This window comes from Pseudophryne corroboree, chromosome 2, assembly GCF_028390025.1.
Source record: "Pseudophryne corroboree isolate aPseCor3 chromosome 2, aPseCor3.hap2, whole genome shotgun sequence".
Taxonomy (NCBI): Eukaryota; Metazoa; Chordata; class Amphibia; order Anura; family Myobatrachidae; genus Pseudophryne; species Pseudophryne corroboree.
Genome location: NC_086445.1, coordinates 567,793,435 through 567,811,838, shown reverse-complemented (window position 1 = coordinate 567,811,838; position 18,404 = coordinate 567,793,435).

The following is an 18,404-nucleotide window of genomic DNA, read 5'->3' as shown; positions in this document are numbered from 1 at the left end:
ATGTCCATTTCTATTATTTACCCATACTCAGGTATGCGGCGGGAAACCCAGTTTCCCACCCACCTGAGCCGTTTAAACTCAGCACAGCCCACCTGTATGAATCAACCTATGACCTTTGGTTACAGTACAGGGCCGAATTCCTGTGTCCAATAAACTGAAGGATTGTAGGACCAGGAGATTGCATTGTGTGTGGGGCATAAATAGGCAGGCCGACCACATCCAGCTCTCACTCTCTCATCAACGGTTATCTGCTGATAATCGGGAGCTGGATATCGAGGCGCAGGCGATCATACCCTTTGTGCGTAAGTTCTCTCCGTAATCATTGTCTTTCTGTGAGCCAATTTCTCTCTCTCCCTCTGTGTCTATTTCTCTCTCTCTATTTTCTCTTTTCTCTCGTAACTCCCCTAGACTAAACTTTATTGTATAGTATTGTATTGTATTGTACTAGATCAGGATAGTATTGTAGTTTATCCCTTAGTTAGGTGTTTGGTTAGGAAGGCTTTGTTATATTGTAGTGTATCATATGTACTGTGTTACTCTTTTACAAGTATACTAGATATAATACAGATAATAGGCTTTGGAACCCTAAAACAGTATCTGTGTATTTACTATAGTGTTAAGTGTTCACTTGAGCGTCGGTGACGCTCAAACAGCTTTGTAGGTAGTCAGGCTACACGAAGTTGCATTTACACCCTGTACTCACATTAAAGGTATTCTGTGTGTTTCGTCGGTATAAGGTTTAATATCAAGGTATAGTGTTGTGAGCGTCTGCATCGCTGGTGACCTCCTCGTGGTCTCGAGTGTATGCTACGTTACAGCGAATCTTTCCCCTAGACATAACCAATAACGTGTCCTGTGATCGCTGGGCCGTGAGCGAACGTGACGCTTGAGCGTCTCGCCTACGGCTGAGCGATCGTTACGCAAATAGCGTACCATTACGGTATTTCTTAAGTAAACAGCGTACAGTGTTCTTAGCTTCATAAGGGTTGTTTATACGACATAGGAATTTAGCATTGTCAATTGCGGGCTCGCCCGGTCCTTTTCACATCTGCACTAGGTAGATCAGCAGACTTTATCCCCCAGCAAAAGGGTGGGAGGTTGTCTCACAGTTGCTGACGGGATAAGCGTCTGCTTCGCTTAGGTAAAGAGTGCTGAAGGAACCCGGTAACCGGAAGTAAGAACAAAACGCTTGTGTCTTTTAAAACTGTTTATTTTTCTTTTGTCTTGCGTACGCACGCATATACCTGCATTTCTTTCCACTTGTATATTTCATTTTTCGTATATCACTATTCCTGTTTGCCAATTTTATAGTTGATAGAAAGTGCAAAAAGAGATTTGCTGTTATTTAATAGTAAAAGTAATAATTAAAGTATAGAACACGGTTTTGTCTTAGAGACGAGGCAGCCAGTGTGCAGTGTGGATTGCGGTGGATGATCAGGGATCATCTACATTGATAAATATTGTGTTACGGTGGATCCTCTGCATTGCGTACACGTGTCGCTAACAAAGACTAGCGTACGCAATCCGAAAGGCAGACGCACGCAGCGTACATTACGCAACGTAGCGTCTGGTTACGCCCACGTAGCTCAAGTTGTGATAAAGTTGAATTAGCGCAAAAGCGATAAGTAGCGCAAAAGCGATAAGTGGCGCAAAGGCGATAAGTAACGCACAGCGGTAGATAACGCGACGCGGTAAATAACGCAAATCAATTTTTGGAAAACCCGAAATTTAGTTTAACAGATCCTGCTCCTAATTAGTAACACACTTGGGCTGAAGACAAATTTCTGCGCAGAAATAGAGGTAGAAACAAAAGTGTACATGTGTTGAGTGAGTGTGTTTATACAATTTTAAAGGGGGAACCAAAAGGAAAGTCGGGTACTCGTTAAGGAACATACGTGTAAGTGACATATACGGTGGCCAGGGAGGCATCTCTGGTTAAATAATATTTGAGCATTAGAGTATAGCGGACCATAAGGTAACAAGACCAGGAGGTCATAAGGTAACAAGACCAGGAGGTCATAAGGAACAAGACCAGGAGGTCATAAGGTAAAAAGGTCCGCTATAAAAGTCCAGTGGCACAACGCCTGGGGTGTTGGTGCAGAACCCATATAGGCCATTAAGCTCTGGCTGAAGGAATTCGCAGCCGAAATTTTCGATTCCACTGGTCGCTCCGCACATAAGATTAGTTGCTTATGTGCTGAACGATTGTACCGCACGTAATTGTGTGCATTAGTAAACCTGACCGGTACTATTTGTGTACGAAGGTCATAAACGCTATTTGTACATTCTGACGTGATTTGTGTAATTTTTTATTTTTGGAAGGGAAGTTCGCTGGTCACTCAGGAACTATCTAACAACCCCAACGTTTACTGGAAAGAGTAAGTGTCCTGCGGGTATCCCTCATATGTTCCAGTAAACTGAAGGTTCCATAGGGGCCCTGTATCGAGTACGCCAGCACCATATCGGTGTGATCAGGTCGTATTGGTCGAGGTGGGCGAGTGAGTGGGGTACTCGGTAAACCGCCACCGCCGGCCTACTGTGGAGTAATTTGGTTGTCTGTAAAGGCTTGCTGAAAACCTTGATACAGAAAATCCAAGGAGGACTAAGCAACACCTACAGACGATGGGGGCCAGTTGCTCAGGTAGGGGGCGATCAACCCTGGTTCAGGTTGATTCGGAGAACCGACCAGTTGGGTCGGCAAGATACATTATGTGTGAAAAATACGGTAGTCACACAGAGGTTTTATGTGATGAATGGGAACGAATGACTGTACAAGACAGGGACAAATTCCCAAGAATAGGTAGTTTCAGCCCGGAAGTGTTACAAAATTTAAGGAGGAGGATATGTCTCGTAAAACCAACAAAGAGACGAATTCAGCATTATGATTATTTACAGTTGTGGCACCAGGAAGGTGAGATACAGAGAGGTTTGGCTCTGGCGGCAGGATCTGGGGCAGTAAGGAAACTGATAGCCACAGCTCCTCCTCCACCATATATATCAGGAGAGAAGTTGATTACGGAGAAAGACGCAATGGGTTGTAAAACTAAAACTCTTAGTAACCATGTTAATGTTAATGATGTTAACCAAATAACCCATGCAAGTATTAACCCGTGCAAGTTGTACCCTGTTTTGAACCTTCCCCAGGAGTGTGATCAAGAAGACGATCCATCAACAATTTCAGCTCTCTCTCTTGCAGCCACCATTTCAGAAACTACAGTAGGCACATCAACAGCCACGAGATTAGTGAAGGCCCCTAGCGGAGGGATAGGTGAGGTCGTGTCATCAGGTAAGTACGGCACCATGCATTACACTGAAACACTTACACCCCAAGCTGTAGAATCTACACAGAGTGAAGTTATAAGAGTTAATCCAGTTAAGGTGATAGTAGTTCCCAATGGGAAAACAGATGCATCAGGAGTCACACCCATCAGGAACATCGCCATGTATTGCCCGTTCACTAGAATGGAATTAAGGACCATAGTGTCTGAATTCCCAGACCCCAGAAAGGATTTAGTGGCAAGCCAAAAATATATCAGGGATCTAGGAAACACTTTAGAGCCCAATAATAAGGATTGGCAGGTAGTGCTAAGAGCTTGCTTACCCCCCAGTGTCGACCCAGTTAAATTCTTGGCTGATTGTGGACTAGACAAAGAGGTACCACTTACAGATGTGTACGACCAGGATAATGTAAAAAGGATAAATTTGCAGCTAAAAGAATATTTCCCAGCCGTTGCTAAATGGAATAAACTATTCTCCATTAAACAAAAGGAGTCTGAAACGGCAGCAGAATATTTCCACCGGGCATTATCAGAAATGGCAAAATACACTGGTATAGAAGACATAAAGACCAACCCAAACCATCGAGAAGTAGCAGTATCTGTACTGATGGATGGTTTGAAAGAAACATTAAAGGCTAGGGTACAGACCACGCAGCCATGCTGGCGAGGTCTGTCAGTGTCCACTTTGAGAGAGGCTGCTGTTGATCACGACAAAAACATCACTAGGCACAGGGAGTCGCAAAGTGATAAGTTGATGTCCGTAAGTATACAGGCGCTGACCACAAGGCAGCCTGCGTATGTACCACCGAATCCTGTGGGTAAGGCAAGTATGATAACATGTTTTTCTTGTAACAAACCAGGACATTTTGCACGAGACTGTAGAGTAAGAAATGTACAAAGATCTTTTCAACCCCCTAGACAACAACACCACACACGACATTGGGAGCAGGGTCCACAGAGGCGGAGTTTTGAGCCACATACAGGGGAAACAAAAAGATATCCCCCAAACAGAGATTGGCATGCCTCTGGTAGTTCCCAGCTAACCCCCGCACAAGTAGTTGCTGCCAATGGGATTCAGGGCGGTCAGCATACCCAATAGGGGTGTGGCCATACCTGTAATCTGCAACCAGTTAAATTGATTGCCAGTCTTGGAAGCGAACCAGAGATTGCAATCAATGTGGCTGGTAAAACTTTAAACTTTCTTGTAGACACAGGGGCGGCCAAGTCAGTGATAAATTCGACAGTGGGCATGAGAACCACTGGTAGGACAGTTCCAGCCATAGGAGTAACAGGAGTAGTCCAGCATTACCCTGTTAGCAAACCAGCAGAGATTACAATAGGACCTTTGCATACCAAGCATTCCTTTTTGCTGGCTGCATCGGCACCTACCAATCTCCTGGGAAGAGACTTACTATGCAAAATGGGTTGCGTCATTTATTGTACTCCTGAAGGTGTATTCTTGGACATACCTGAGAATCACGCTCAAGAAGTACGAGATATGTTAGACTCCCCATCAAAATTAATGTCACATTCCATTATGACAAATAGGAATCCATCCCAGGTAGAAGAGATGACATCTCAGATACCAGATTCACTTTGGACAAAAGATGGACAAGACACTGGATTAATGGCAAACGTAGCTCCAGTAGTAGTGCAAGTAAAAGATGGTAGGATAGCTCCAAAAATCCCACAGTATCCTCTGAAGCCAGAGGTGGAGTTAGGAGTTTTTCCCGTAATAGAGCGCTTGCTACAACAGGGCATTCTAGTAAGAACGTCCAGCACAGCAAATAGTCCCATCTTCCCTGTTAAAAAGAGTGGGGGGAGGGGTTACAGGCTAGTGCAGGATCTAAGGGGGATTAACAAAATAGTCGAGAGTCAGTTCCCCGTAGTGCCTAATCCAGCTGTCATCCTAATGCAAATTCCTCCCACTGCCAAATTTTTCACTGTTATTGACCTCTGCTCCGCTTTCTTTTCGGTACCTCTGCACCCTGACAGTCAATATTTGTTTGCATTCACATACAGAGGAGTCCAATACACGTGGACTCGATTACCCCAAGGTTTCATAGATAGTCCAAGTATATTTTCCCAGGCTTTGCATGATTGTTTACAGTCTTTTCAACCAGAAAGTGGATCAGTGTTGATACAGTATGTGGATGATCTACTACTGTGTTCTGATTCATTGGAGGCATCCCTGAAAGATACGAAACAGCTCCTGTTTCATCTTTCAGACACAGGTCACAAGGTCTCCAAAGACAAGTTGCAATTATGCCAAGCTAAGGTAAAATATTTGGGACACTGTCTAACACAAGGACTGAGACACCTGACCGCTGATAGAATCCAAGCCATTAGAGACATGACACTACCACAAACCCAGCAACAGATCAGAACGTTTTTAGGAATGTGTGGATATTGCCGTAATTGGATCCCAGGGTTTTCCATATTGGCACTACCTCTGCAGGAAATGGTCTCCTCAAACAAACCTGATCGGATTTCGCATACAGACGAATCTGAAACGGCATTTGAGAGACTCAAACAGTGTCTAACGCAGGCACCTGCACTAGGTATGCCAGACTATGGGAAACCCTTTGAACTATACGGAACAGAAAGTGCTGGTGCGCAGCAGGTGTACTAACACAAAAACACGGTGACGCCAGCAGGCCAGTTGCATACTACAGCGCTCAGCTAGATACGGTAGCGCGGTCCCTCCCCACATGCTTGCGTAGCGTTGCGGCGATAGCATTGCTAGTGACGAAAAGCGAAGATGTCGTGCTAGGCCACAACCTCACAATCCATACACCACATGCAGTATCTGCCTTATTAAATTCTGCCCAAACCAGACATGTCTCATCAGCAAGGTTTACGAGATGGGAATTGGCATTAATGGCCCCAGTAAACATCACCATAAGGAGATGCAGCGCATTAAACCCTGCAACATTTCTCCCAGGTGTGCCTGGACAGGCACAAAGGGTGGGAGGTGAGAGTGATGGGGAAGGAGGATTTTATACAAAGGAAGATGCACATGATTGTATGGAATATTTGACCCAAAATTTTACCGCAAGGCCTGACATCAGTGACAATCCACTAGAAGATGCAGAACTCACGTTCTACACGGACGGTAGTTGTCACAGACAGTCAGACTCGGGAGACTTGTGTACTGGATACGCAGTCGTAGATGACCAAGACACCATAGAAGCGGAACCGCTAGGCCCACCTCACTCAGCCCAGGTTGCTGAACTGGTCGCCCTAACCAGAGCATGTGAATTGGCTAAGGGTAAGTCTGCCAATATCTACACCGATTCTAGATACGCGTTCGGGGTAGTCCATGATTTCGGAGCCCTATGGCGGCTCAGAAATTTCATGACGGCAGCTGGCACACCGATAGCGCATGCAGCGTATATAAAAAGGCTTCTAACAGCGATACAGGAACCCGACAGAGTGGCTGTTATCAAATGTAAAGCACATACGTATAGCCAAGACCCAGTATCCCTTGGTAACAGCCGAGCAGACGAAGCTGCAAAGCTTGCAGCTGCTACCCCCATACGGACAGACACCACACAGTTGATGGTATTTAATACCATCAACACACAGAAGTTGTGTGAGATGCAGAATTTGTGTTCCACTCAAGAGAGAGCAGTCTGGAAGGCAAAGGGATATGGCCAGGAGCCCTCAGGGCTCTGGACGGATGGACATGGTAAACCAGTGGCCCCCAGGGCATACCTTCCATGTCTGGCTGAAGCAGCTCACGGGCTGACTCATCTAGGCAAGGAGGGGATGTGCAAATTGGTAAGAGCATACTGGTGCGCCCCAGGATTCTCCTCTCATGCTGGTAAAAGAGCAATGTCATGCCTTACCTGTCTGAGAAAGAATATTGGAAAGGCAATACCTACAGAACCCTCCCATATCCCACCTGCCGGCGGCCCTTTCCAAGTAATACAAATTGACTTCATCCAATTGCCCCCATGTAGAAACTTAAAGTATGTACTTGTCTGTATAGATGTTTTCTCGAATTGGGTCGAAGCTTTTCCAGCAGCTACAAATACCGCCATGTTTACAGCTAAGAAAATTGTGCAGGAATTTGTATGTAGATATGGTATCCCTAGAATCATTGAAAGTGATAGGGGTACCCATTTTACAGGTGATGTCTTTCAAGGAATGTGTAAGTTGATGGGAATTGATAGCAAGCTGCACACTCCGTACCGTCCACAGGCGAGTGCGAAGGTCGAGAGAGTGAACAGCACTATTAAAAATAAATTGAGTAAAGTAATGGCAGAGACAGGATTGACGTGGCCAGAAGCTTTACCCATTGTTTTGTATAGCATCAGAACCACTCCCAGGTCCCCTCTTAATCTGTCTCCTTTTGAAATTCTGTTTGGTCGACAACCGCATGTCATGATTAACCCTCAGGATGATTTGAAATGTAACAATGAAGTAACTGTAAAGTACTTGATTAACATGAGTAAGCAGTTGAGGAGTCAAAATGATAATCTGAAGTTGGTGATTCCTGATTTACCAGATAGTAATTGTCATGACATTGAACCTGGGGATTATGTAATGATACGAAATTTTCTACGCTCAGGTTGTCTTATTGATAGATGGGAAGGACCATACCAGGTCTTATTGACTAGCACCACAGCATTGAAGGTTGCTGAGAGAGAGACTTGGGTCCATTCATCCCACTGCAAGAAGGTTGCTGACCCAGAGAAGTCCCGTGATAAGGAACAGACGGTAGAGGTTGTATCACTGGAGTGTCTGTTCCAGGAGGACTGAGGCGGCACCTGAGCCTTGAAGATCGAAAGCAGTTGTCGACTCCCTTCTCCCTTTTATTGTTTTTCTCCACTTCCCATCCCTTCTCCCTTGATATTTCTTTTTCCCCTTTCTCATTCTTCTCCATTTCCTCCTCAAAGATGGACTTGCCCAAAGAGACTGTGATCCGGATTTTGATGTTAACCATGATGTTGACCAGAGCAGTCTGTTCCGGCGAGAGTACCATAGAGGTCGAGAGAGGTTCTGGAATGGATTCCGATTATGATGATGGAGGCGTAGTTTTCCAAGATCAACCAATCCAACAAGCAAAGGCGAGTATCAGAAAACGATCCGATAGAAGAAATTGTGATGGATTGTTAGCTGAGGAAAATTGTATCTGTAGGCTCTGTGGTAATCTGGTTGAAGATGGATGCATAAAGCAATGCCAATCTAGTTTTAATATCCATATGGACCGGCATCCATTGAGTGACTATCACTCTCTAGTGGGTAACGTGTTGAACCAAACAGATTGTTGGGTATGCTCTCAAGTACCTCAGGGTCACAGCAAATCAGGGCTAGTACCATTTCCTTTAACGTTAGGGGAAGTACTTGAGCTAAGTGGTGGGAGACCGGTGGACCGGAGGTTTAACATCTCCAGCCCTCCCAGTTTGAAGCTCCACCAATACCATGTGGATAGGTCCCTCTTATGTTTTAACATCTCCAATCCTAGAAAACCGGGAAATTGGGAAGTGTCATGGAGCAACCTTACCATGACCTTTTCACACAGAGCAGATAGAATGCCTACAGATACAGAGCTTGTACGCCACATAGCCAGTAGAGGAAAATCTTTCCGGTATAGGTATACCTTAGGAAATAGAATTACTAAAGTGGGAGAGGTATCACCAGGATACTGTGCACATATCATACAGACTGATACGTGTATTAGACAGATGGAAGAATTAGGGTCAGGAGATTTCACCTGGAAGGTTTGTAACATGGTCATGTCCTTCTCCGTCCCTTATGTTCTCCCCGATGATGCATATTTCATATGCGGGAGAAAGGCGTACAAGTGGCTTGCCCCAAACTCTGAAGGATTGTGTTATATTGGAAAAGTATTGCCTGAAGTGATGACTGTAACACATGACAAAATGAAGGACATACACCGTGGTGCCCAAGCTCCTTATACTCACACTCACTACGAACACCGAGTTAAAAGACAACTGTCAGAAAGGTTAGAGCATCCGGCCTCTGATCTTATCCATGAATCCACCGGGATTCAGGTTCTGGTAGCGTTAGATTTCACTCGTACCGCTCGAGGAGTGATGAATTATAAATACATTTCCGCACTCGCCAATTTGTTAGACAATATCACTGAAATGTATGATGACACGTTTAGATACACTGGAAGAGAACTCCAAGCGTATAAAACAGAACTAGTTCAGCATAGGATGGTTCTTAATTACCTTACAGCAGTAACAGGCGGATATTGTGTTACATTGGCAACACAGTACGGTATAAAGTGTTGCACGTATATCACAAATAACACCGAGGATCCGGTAGAGGTCATAGACCAAAAGATGGACGATATTCTGCAATTAAAGTGGGAATTTCGTCGGAAACACAATCTCACCCTTGCTGCTGTAGGTAATGAGCTGACTGGTTGGGTGTCATGGTTGAACCCGCGAAATTGGTTCTCCGGTTTGGGAGAATGGGCTCAAGGAATCATAATGGATGTTGGAAAGTTTCTCCTGTGTATCTTAGGTGTTGTTATATCTATTGGATTGATATTTAGATGCGGGCAGGCTTTGATGAGGTGTAAACAAAGTACGAAAGTGATGAGCTTGAGGAGTGAGGAAACTGTAATTAACCTGGATTTGATTTATGACCCAATGCTAGAAACCATGACGTAATGATGTAATGAGTATACGGTCCGTCTTTCACCCATTTCTATGTTTTCCTCCGAGGTACAAAGACCCACGTAGACGAAGGACCTGATGAGCCAAGGGGCCGACAACGGAAAGATGGAAAGAAGAAGAGCAGACGACCTGATATACAAGATTTTATGGACAATGCCATGGGTACCCCAGTTTCCCTAGGAACTTTAAAATCACGCTAGCCCAACATTTTTTATAAATCCATGGACGTTGTTTGCTTTACTCACGATTTATGAGCAAAAGCACAAAGAAGAAGACTGCAATCAAACGACACCAATCAAGACCTCAATCGACGAACGTACATTAACCTGACATAGAATATCATTGCATTTTTCGTAAGTGTTCTTTATCTTCATCTCTGCAACCCTCAGGTAATAACACACATAGTCGATAGGGAATACAGGCACAGATAGCAGCAACCACATACCCCCCCCAATTCATGTATCATCAACTAAAATGTGCATCCCCATTGTGTTACAACCACAGCCGAAATGAGCTCGGTAGAGTTTGACAGCCCATCCACAGACCTGTACCACAGGATAAGAAGGAATTCAAATGTATACTTCGCAATACCTCGAAGCTTGATTTACCACACGTACGGCACGATGATACATGACCCCCCCAAACATGGACTCATACACACATGCTCCTGCTTGCTCACTAGGTCATACTCTCTTCACACCTACTCCATTCTTCCTCCTTTCCCCACCATGGAAATCAATTAACCCCTGACTTACATTTTTCTCCTTAAAAATTTTGTGGCAGTTATTATTGACTGCCAAAGGGTGGACTGTCGAAGTCAGAAAAATGTCTCAATGCACACTGCCATATTTGCACCGCACACTGGTCCGTGCTGCGCATGCGTACGCTCTCCCGTGGAAGCGCATACCCGCAATAGCGTGCACTCGCACGCGCAGTATGCGCATTTACGGTAGAGTTTATGTGATCGTAGCGTGCGACTCATTCGTTACAAAAGTTCACAATTAATGTCGTTTATAGATCATGTTCCCCTCAATAGTTTCTGTAAGTTTGGTTTAGATAGAATGTCCCTGAGCGGAGGAATCCCTCTTTGTATTGTACGAAGGGTCTAACAGGAGTCATACAGCAGTATTTGGTACCCATCGGAAGAGTATTTAATTAGCAATATTCCGGTGTTGGTTTGGAGCGTATTAATCGCTCGTGCGAATAGTTATGAACATAAGAAGTTTATGTCCATTTCTATTATTTACCCATACTCAGGTATGCGGCGGGAAACCCAGTTTCCCACCCACCTGAGCCGTTTAAACTCAGCACAGCCCACCTGTATGAATCAACCTATGACCTTTGGTTACAGTACAGGGCCGAATTCCTGTGTCCAATAAACTGAAGGATTGTAGGACCAGGAGATTGCATTGTGTGTGGGGCATAAATAGGCAGGCCGACCACATCCAGCTCTCACTCTCTCATCAACGGTTATCTGCTGATAATCGGGAGCTGGATATCGAGGCGCAGGCGATCATACCCTTTGTGCGTAAGTTCTCTCCGTAATCATTGTCTTTCTGTGAGCCAATTTCTCTCTCTCCCTCTGTGTCTATTTCTCTCTCTCTATTTTCTCTTTTCTCTCGTAACTCCCCTAGACTAAACTTTATTGTATAGTATTGTATTGTATTGTACTAGATCAGGATAGTATTGTAGTTTATCCCTTAGTTAGGTGTTTGGTTAGGAAGGCTTTGTTATATTGTAGTGTATCATATGTACTGTGTTACTCTTTTACAAGTATACTAGATATAATACAGATAATAGGCTTTGGAACCCTAAAACAGTATCTGTGTATTTACTATAGTGTTAAGTGTTCACTTGAGCGTCGGTGACGCTCAAACAGCTTTGTAGGTAGTCAGGCTACACGAAGTTGCATTTACACCCTGTACTCACATTAAAGGTATTCTGTGTGTTTCGTCGGTATAAGGTTTAATATCAAGGTATAGTGTTGTGAGCGTCTGCATCGCTGGTGACCTCCTCGTGGTCTCGAGTGTATGCTACGTTACAGCGAATCTTTCCCCTAGACATAACCAATAACGTGTCCTGTGATCGCTGGGCCGTGAGCGAACGTGACGCTTGAGCGTCTCGCCTACGGCTGAGCGATCGTTACGCAAATAGCGTACCATTACGGTATTTCTTAAGTAAACAGCGTACAGTGTTCTTAGCTTCATAAGGGTTGTTTATACGACATAGGAATTTAGCATTGTCAGTATCCAGGGCTATAGCATTTAATATATTGACATTAAATATCTGGCAGTGGTAAGAATCATAGTTGTCAATTGGTGGTACTAAACCATTACTTCAGCAGGCGCATTATAATATGAACAGCTTAACACAGTACGGGTTGAACCCGATGGGCTTTTTGCCTCTTTCCAACCTCACTAACTATGAATTCAATATAGGAGGGGTCAACCCGTGATAGATTTAGGCCGTTATTGTAAGTTCTAGGCCATTAGTGAATGTGAAGTATATTGCTAATCATTCTAGGATTCTAGGACATTCCTCCAAAGATCTCCTAAGAATAGAACAGCCCTACCTGTATTTATGGTGTGGCATGATATGTCTATAGTCATAATGTCGACATGGCCATAATGTCTACACTGACCATGTCAGCATTCATAATGTAGCAATTGATGAAATGTCAACATGTTACAATGTTGACACATTGTCCCTGGTGGCCCAGTGATGACTTATCTGCACCTGACAGCTGCAGCAGCTCCAGCGTGGTTTCTGTGTCCCGGTGGCCATGTGATCATCACTTCAGATCTCTGCTGCTCTAGTGATCCAGTGAGTATTTCACGTAAATCCCTAAACCTAATCCACACTCCTAACCAGTGTTGGAGTGGGGTATGCAGGACCCACCGAGTAAATGTAGTTAGGGGGCCCATGTTTAGGGGTGTGGCTAGCCTTCATAGTGGGTGTGGCCAGCCACTACATTGATTTGCCTAACCATTAGAGAGTGCAAGGACTGGGCCCCTTGATAAAATAAGATTTTGCTTACCGGTAAATCTATTTCTCGTAGTCCGTAGAGGATGCTGGGACTCCGTAAGGACCATGGGGAATAGACGGGCTCCGCAGGAGATAGGGCACTTTAAGAAAGCTTTGGATTCTGGGTGTGCACTGGCTCCTCCCTCTATGCCCCTCCTCCAGACCTCAGTTTAACACTGTGCCCAGAGCGAGATGGGTGCACTGCAGGGAGCTCCCTGAGTTCTCTGCCTAGAAAGCATTTTTGTTTGGATTTTTTCTACATTTTCACAGGGAGCACTGCTGGCAACAGGCTCCCTGCATCGAGGGACTGAGGAGAGAGGGGCAGACCTTCTTGTCTAAGATAGGCTCTGCTTCCTTGGCTACTGGACACCATTAGCTCCAGAGGGGGTGAACACAGGTTCTTACTGGGCGTCCACCCCCAGAGCCGCGCCGCCGTTCTCCTCACAGAGCCAGAAGAAACGAAGTCAGAAGACGTCTCAGGCGGCAGAAGCCTTCAGAGCTTCACTGAGGTAACGCACAGCACCGCAGCTGTGCATCATTGCTCCCATACACCTTACATACTCCGGTCACTGTAAGGGTGCAGGGCGCAGGGGGGGGGGGGCGCCCTGGGCAGCAATAACACACTCTTATGGCAAGAAGTATATATACATGTACAGGTGGGCACTGTACATGTATATAAAAGAGCCCCCGCCATATTTTAGTAAGTTTGAGCGGGACAGAAGCCCGCCGCCGAGGGGGCGGGGCTTCTCCCTCAGCACTCACCAGCGCCATTTACTCTCCACAGCACCGCTGAGAGGAAGCTCCCCGGACTCACCCCTGCTTGACACACGGTGAAGAGGGTTTTAAAGTAGAGGGGGGGCACATATTTGGCGATTATACATTACAGCAGCGCTACTGGGTAAACATTCTGTGTTTTTTCCTGGGTTATATAGCGCTGGGGTGTGTGCTGGCATTCTCTCTCTCTGTCTCTCCAAAGGGCCTGGGGGGGAACCTGTCTTCAGATAAGAGATTCCCTGTGTGTGTGGAGTGTGTCGGTACGTGTGTGTCGACATGTCTGCGGTAAAAGGCTCTCCTAAGGAAGAGATGGAGCAAATCTGTGTGGGTGTGTGGTGTCTCCGTCGACAACGCCGACACCTGATTGGATATGTGAAATTAAGTGCTAAGATTAACTTATTACAAAAGATTAGAGAACAGACAGGGAATCTACCCATGTCTGCCCCTATGTCACAGAGACCTTCAGAGTCTCACAACGCTCACTATCCAAAATAATAGACATTGACATGGAGTCTGACTTCAGTGTTGACTACGTTAATGCAAAGTACAGCCAAGACTGGAAGTATTCAATATATGATTATTGTAATAAAAGATGTTTTGCATATCACTGATGACTCATCTGTCCCTGACACGAGGGTACACATGTTTAAGGGGAAGAAAGCTGAGGTAAATTTCCCTCCTCTCATGAAGAAAAAGAGCGGGAATCTCCAGACAAGAAACTGCAGATTCCCACAGAGAATTCTCAGGGAGTATCCTTTCCCTAATGGGGCCAGGATACGATGGGAATCTTCCCCTAGGGTGTACAAGGCATTGACACGTTTAACCAAAAAGGTAGCGCTGACTTAACAGCTATCCTCAGGGATCCTGCAGATAGCTTGCAGTAAAAGTACTATGAAGTCCATTTACACACATTCTGGTACACTACTAAGACCGGCGATTGTGTCGGCATGAATTTATAGCGCTGTAGCAGCGTAGTCAGATACCTTATCAGCGGAGGTTGAAACCCTAGATAAGGATGACATATTATTGTCCCTAGTATATATATATATATATATATATATATATATATATATATTTTTTTTTTTTATATATATATATATATATGTAAAAGATGTTGGCTTTAGACATGCCTAAAGAGAAGTTAGTCTACTGGCTACTGGCTACTCAAGGACGTTAGAGAAATATAAATAGTACAGTAAATACTGCTAGTCCATGCATGATAATGTACCAGAGTAATAACAGCAGTGCCCAGTACAAAATACACCATAGTCCTGTGCATTATAAGGAAACATAATGTACAGTATGTACTGTATAATGTAGAATTCAAGTGCACAGTCTGGAACCTGATCCCTAGTGGAAGAGGTGATCCCCCTGACAGTGAGGCCCACCGGGGGTTTTACGTGTGCCCAAGTGGACCAGTCCAACCCTGCCCCTAACCCTATCCCTCCATCTAGTGCAGGGGTGGGGAACCTTTTTTCTACCAAGGGCCATTTGGATATTTTTAAAATCCTTCGGGGGCCATACAAAAATTATCTACTTAATAATTAGCCTGCCCCCAGTAGTTATGCCCCAAGTCAGTAGTTATCCCCAGTCAGTAGTTATGCCCCCAGTAGATATACCCCCAGTCAGTTGTTATGCCCCAGTAGATATGTCCCCAGTACATATGCCCCCAGTCACTTGTTATGCCCCATTAGATATGCCCCCAGTCACTTGTTATGCCCCATTAGATATGCCCCCAGTTAGTTGTTATGCCCCATTAAATATGCCCATTATATATGCCCCCTAGTAGCGCCGCTTACACACACACATTAAAAGAAAAAAAAACACAATACTTCCCAGCCCTGCTCCTGCTTCCAAACCATTGTTCTCCGCCTGGCCGGCTGCTCCTCAGAACTATGGGAGAGACGTCATGACATCTCTCCCATAGCACCACACAGCCGCACAAGCACACTGCGAGAGCCGTAAGCCGGAGCTCAGGAGTGAGCTCCTGCCTCCGGCTGCTGCTGAGGGGAAGAAGCCGGGCGCCCGCTAGTATCAAAATCTCAGCGTGCGCCTGGCATCTCCCTCGGTTAGGTGAGCATGGCCGGGCCGGATCAAGTGGCTCTGGGGGCCTTATACGGCCCCCAAACCTGAGGTTCCCCACCCCTGATCTAGTGTCTAGCCCTAACTTTGCCCCCCCCCCCCTCAGCCTAACACTAAATTCCCCTCACAACCTAACCCTAATGTCAACATTCTAAGAACGCCAACTCATTGCTTATTGAGTTAAAAAAAATGCAGCAATAATAGCTATGTACATTGTGGTGTCAACATTATGAATTTCCACATGGTCAATCCCCTCTAATATTGCTCATACTATTATAAAATAGTATCTACAAAGCCTTTATAGGACGTTGTTTTCTTATTCTTATTTAAACAATCTTAAATTTTAGCTGACTCTTTAAAGGTAATAAAAGAGGTTAAGTCTGATTTATCTAATTAAAAGTTCACTTGATGTATCTTAAGCATGCATCATCTACCTCTAATTTTGTATAGCCAATCCTTATACTTTTCATATCTGTAAATAGCTGCGTTACACAATATATTGGCGCTATATAAAAAAGGTCAATAATAATCTAAGGAAAAAATTGAGTTTATTATACCAGTTGCATGGGGATGTAGTCAACATCCCGGCAGTCGGGATCCCGACGTTCAGAATACGCAAGGGGACTCTTTGCGCTCGCCCCGATGCCAGCATTCTGGCGTCTGGGATCCTGGCATCGGTATTCTAACATCATACTGTATCTTTTATATACAGTAAATAGAAGTTTTTGGCCCCGCACTTTAGAAAACTGCGTAATGCATGTGTAAGAACTGCTATTTTTTTCCAGTCATTTGTTTTCACTGTGAGAACCACAGAAAGACTACAGCTATCCAGGGGGATATTATGTGTAAAATCATAAATAAAGGCAAATGTGCCCACTGTGCCATGAGCAAAACACAGACCTTAACCCCTTGTGGTGTGAAATGGATGTCAGTTGATGTGACGTGCGTGCCTTGGCTTAATTTCATGCTTCAGCTGCCCGGGTGTGGAGTCCATCACAGAGTGACGATGATTTGGACGCGATGCCCACTTGGGACCTGCTCCCTTAATGCTGATGTGTGTCGAAGCTTTAATCCTGCCTTATCAAGCATAAAATACAATTAGCAAGGTGCGATCAGGATATTACCAGTGTGAACGTTTCTGTGTTTGTCAGTCATGAGACTGGACACTGATTAGGCTTAGCAGAGAAGGGTCTCTGCACTAATAGATAGACTCACCCTTATATTAACCTTTATAGTCAGGGAAGGTCGTTGCTTCCTACACCTCATTAAAAATCATGATGAACATGTTTGAAATGTATTTGGGGGAATTAGTATTTTGCAGAAAACCAAAGAAGATTGTATTAAATAGTCTTGTCAGTCTCAGGTACATATGTTTACTGCATTCTCAAATACTGTATATGGAAACATTCGACACATACAGTACTGTAGCCAATGTGTCTTGGAAGTCTGTGAATATGCCTGTGTCTTTCTTTTTTTAAAATTCTAACTGTATTTTGAAACACCTTTCAAAAAAGGCAGTCGTGAGGTTGACTATGAATGGGTGGTTTAACGCTGTGTCTAATAGTTGTAATTGACTCTGTCTTTTACCTGACATGGTAGAGGCAGAAGGAGTTGTGGAGAAATGACCTTAATATTTCATCCTGAGAACAGTAAGACTCCCAGTGAGATGGAATCAGGATGACAGCCCAAACCCCGCAGGTGAACTGGCCTGATAGGAAAAGCTGCAGGGAATGTATATATAGAGTGGAGGCTGAGCTGCGTCTAACAGATGCCCCATAACCTGCTAATAAGGCAGTGTGAGGGTCTCCACTCAAGCACTCAAGATGGCCTAAAAGGAAGTAATAGGTAGAGAGAACAAATACATTTTTTAAGTGAATCTACTACAATGAATAAATATTTTTTGATTCTGTAGCATATAAAAAACTAGCCACAGTACATATCATTCATACAGTACATTTCACTCCAAAAATGTCAATAGGGTACGTTTTTTTGAAAACAATTCTGTTTCCTCATATTTAATGCAGAACTAAATAAAAGCCCTATTTATCAAGGCTATGAGGGGAATTCAATTAGCCACAGTAATTTATTGCGGCTGATTGATCCCCTGGGGGCTATCCAATTAGCCCTGAAGCCAGCACTATTAGGGATATTTTTCACCTTGCTGGAGGCAGCAAAAATATAAATAAAATCAAATAAAATCCCTGATAATTGACATGTTTTTGTGATCATGGCTGCGAAAACACATGGATCCGGAAACTTATCCGGATGTTGTGTTTTTGTTTTTTTTAAGGGTGAAAAAAATGGGCTGCTGAATTGGACGAAAAAGAAAAATATTGGGCAAAAAATCACGGTAAAGCTTGTTTTTTTCCCCAAAATTTTTTTGTGACACAATTGAATTTCCCCCTATATTAGAAAGTTTTCCAAACAACATTGCTCACAGTAGCCGTTCCATATTTTAAATTGCAACAGCATTATGGGGATATTTAAGCTTTTTGGAGCTTGTCTTTATTAGCTAACAGCACCTGAAGATGATGCACGGGCCTGATTCTGAGATGTATGCTAATGTATTCTCAGGTGCAAATTTGTA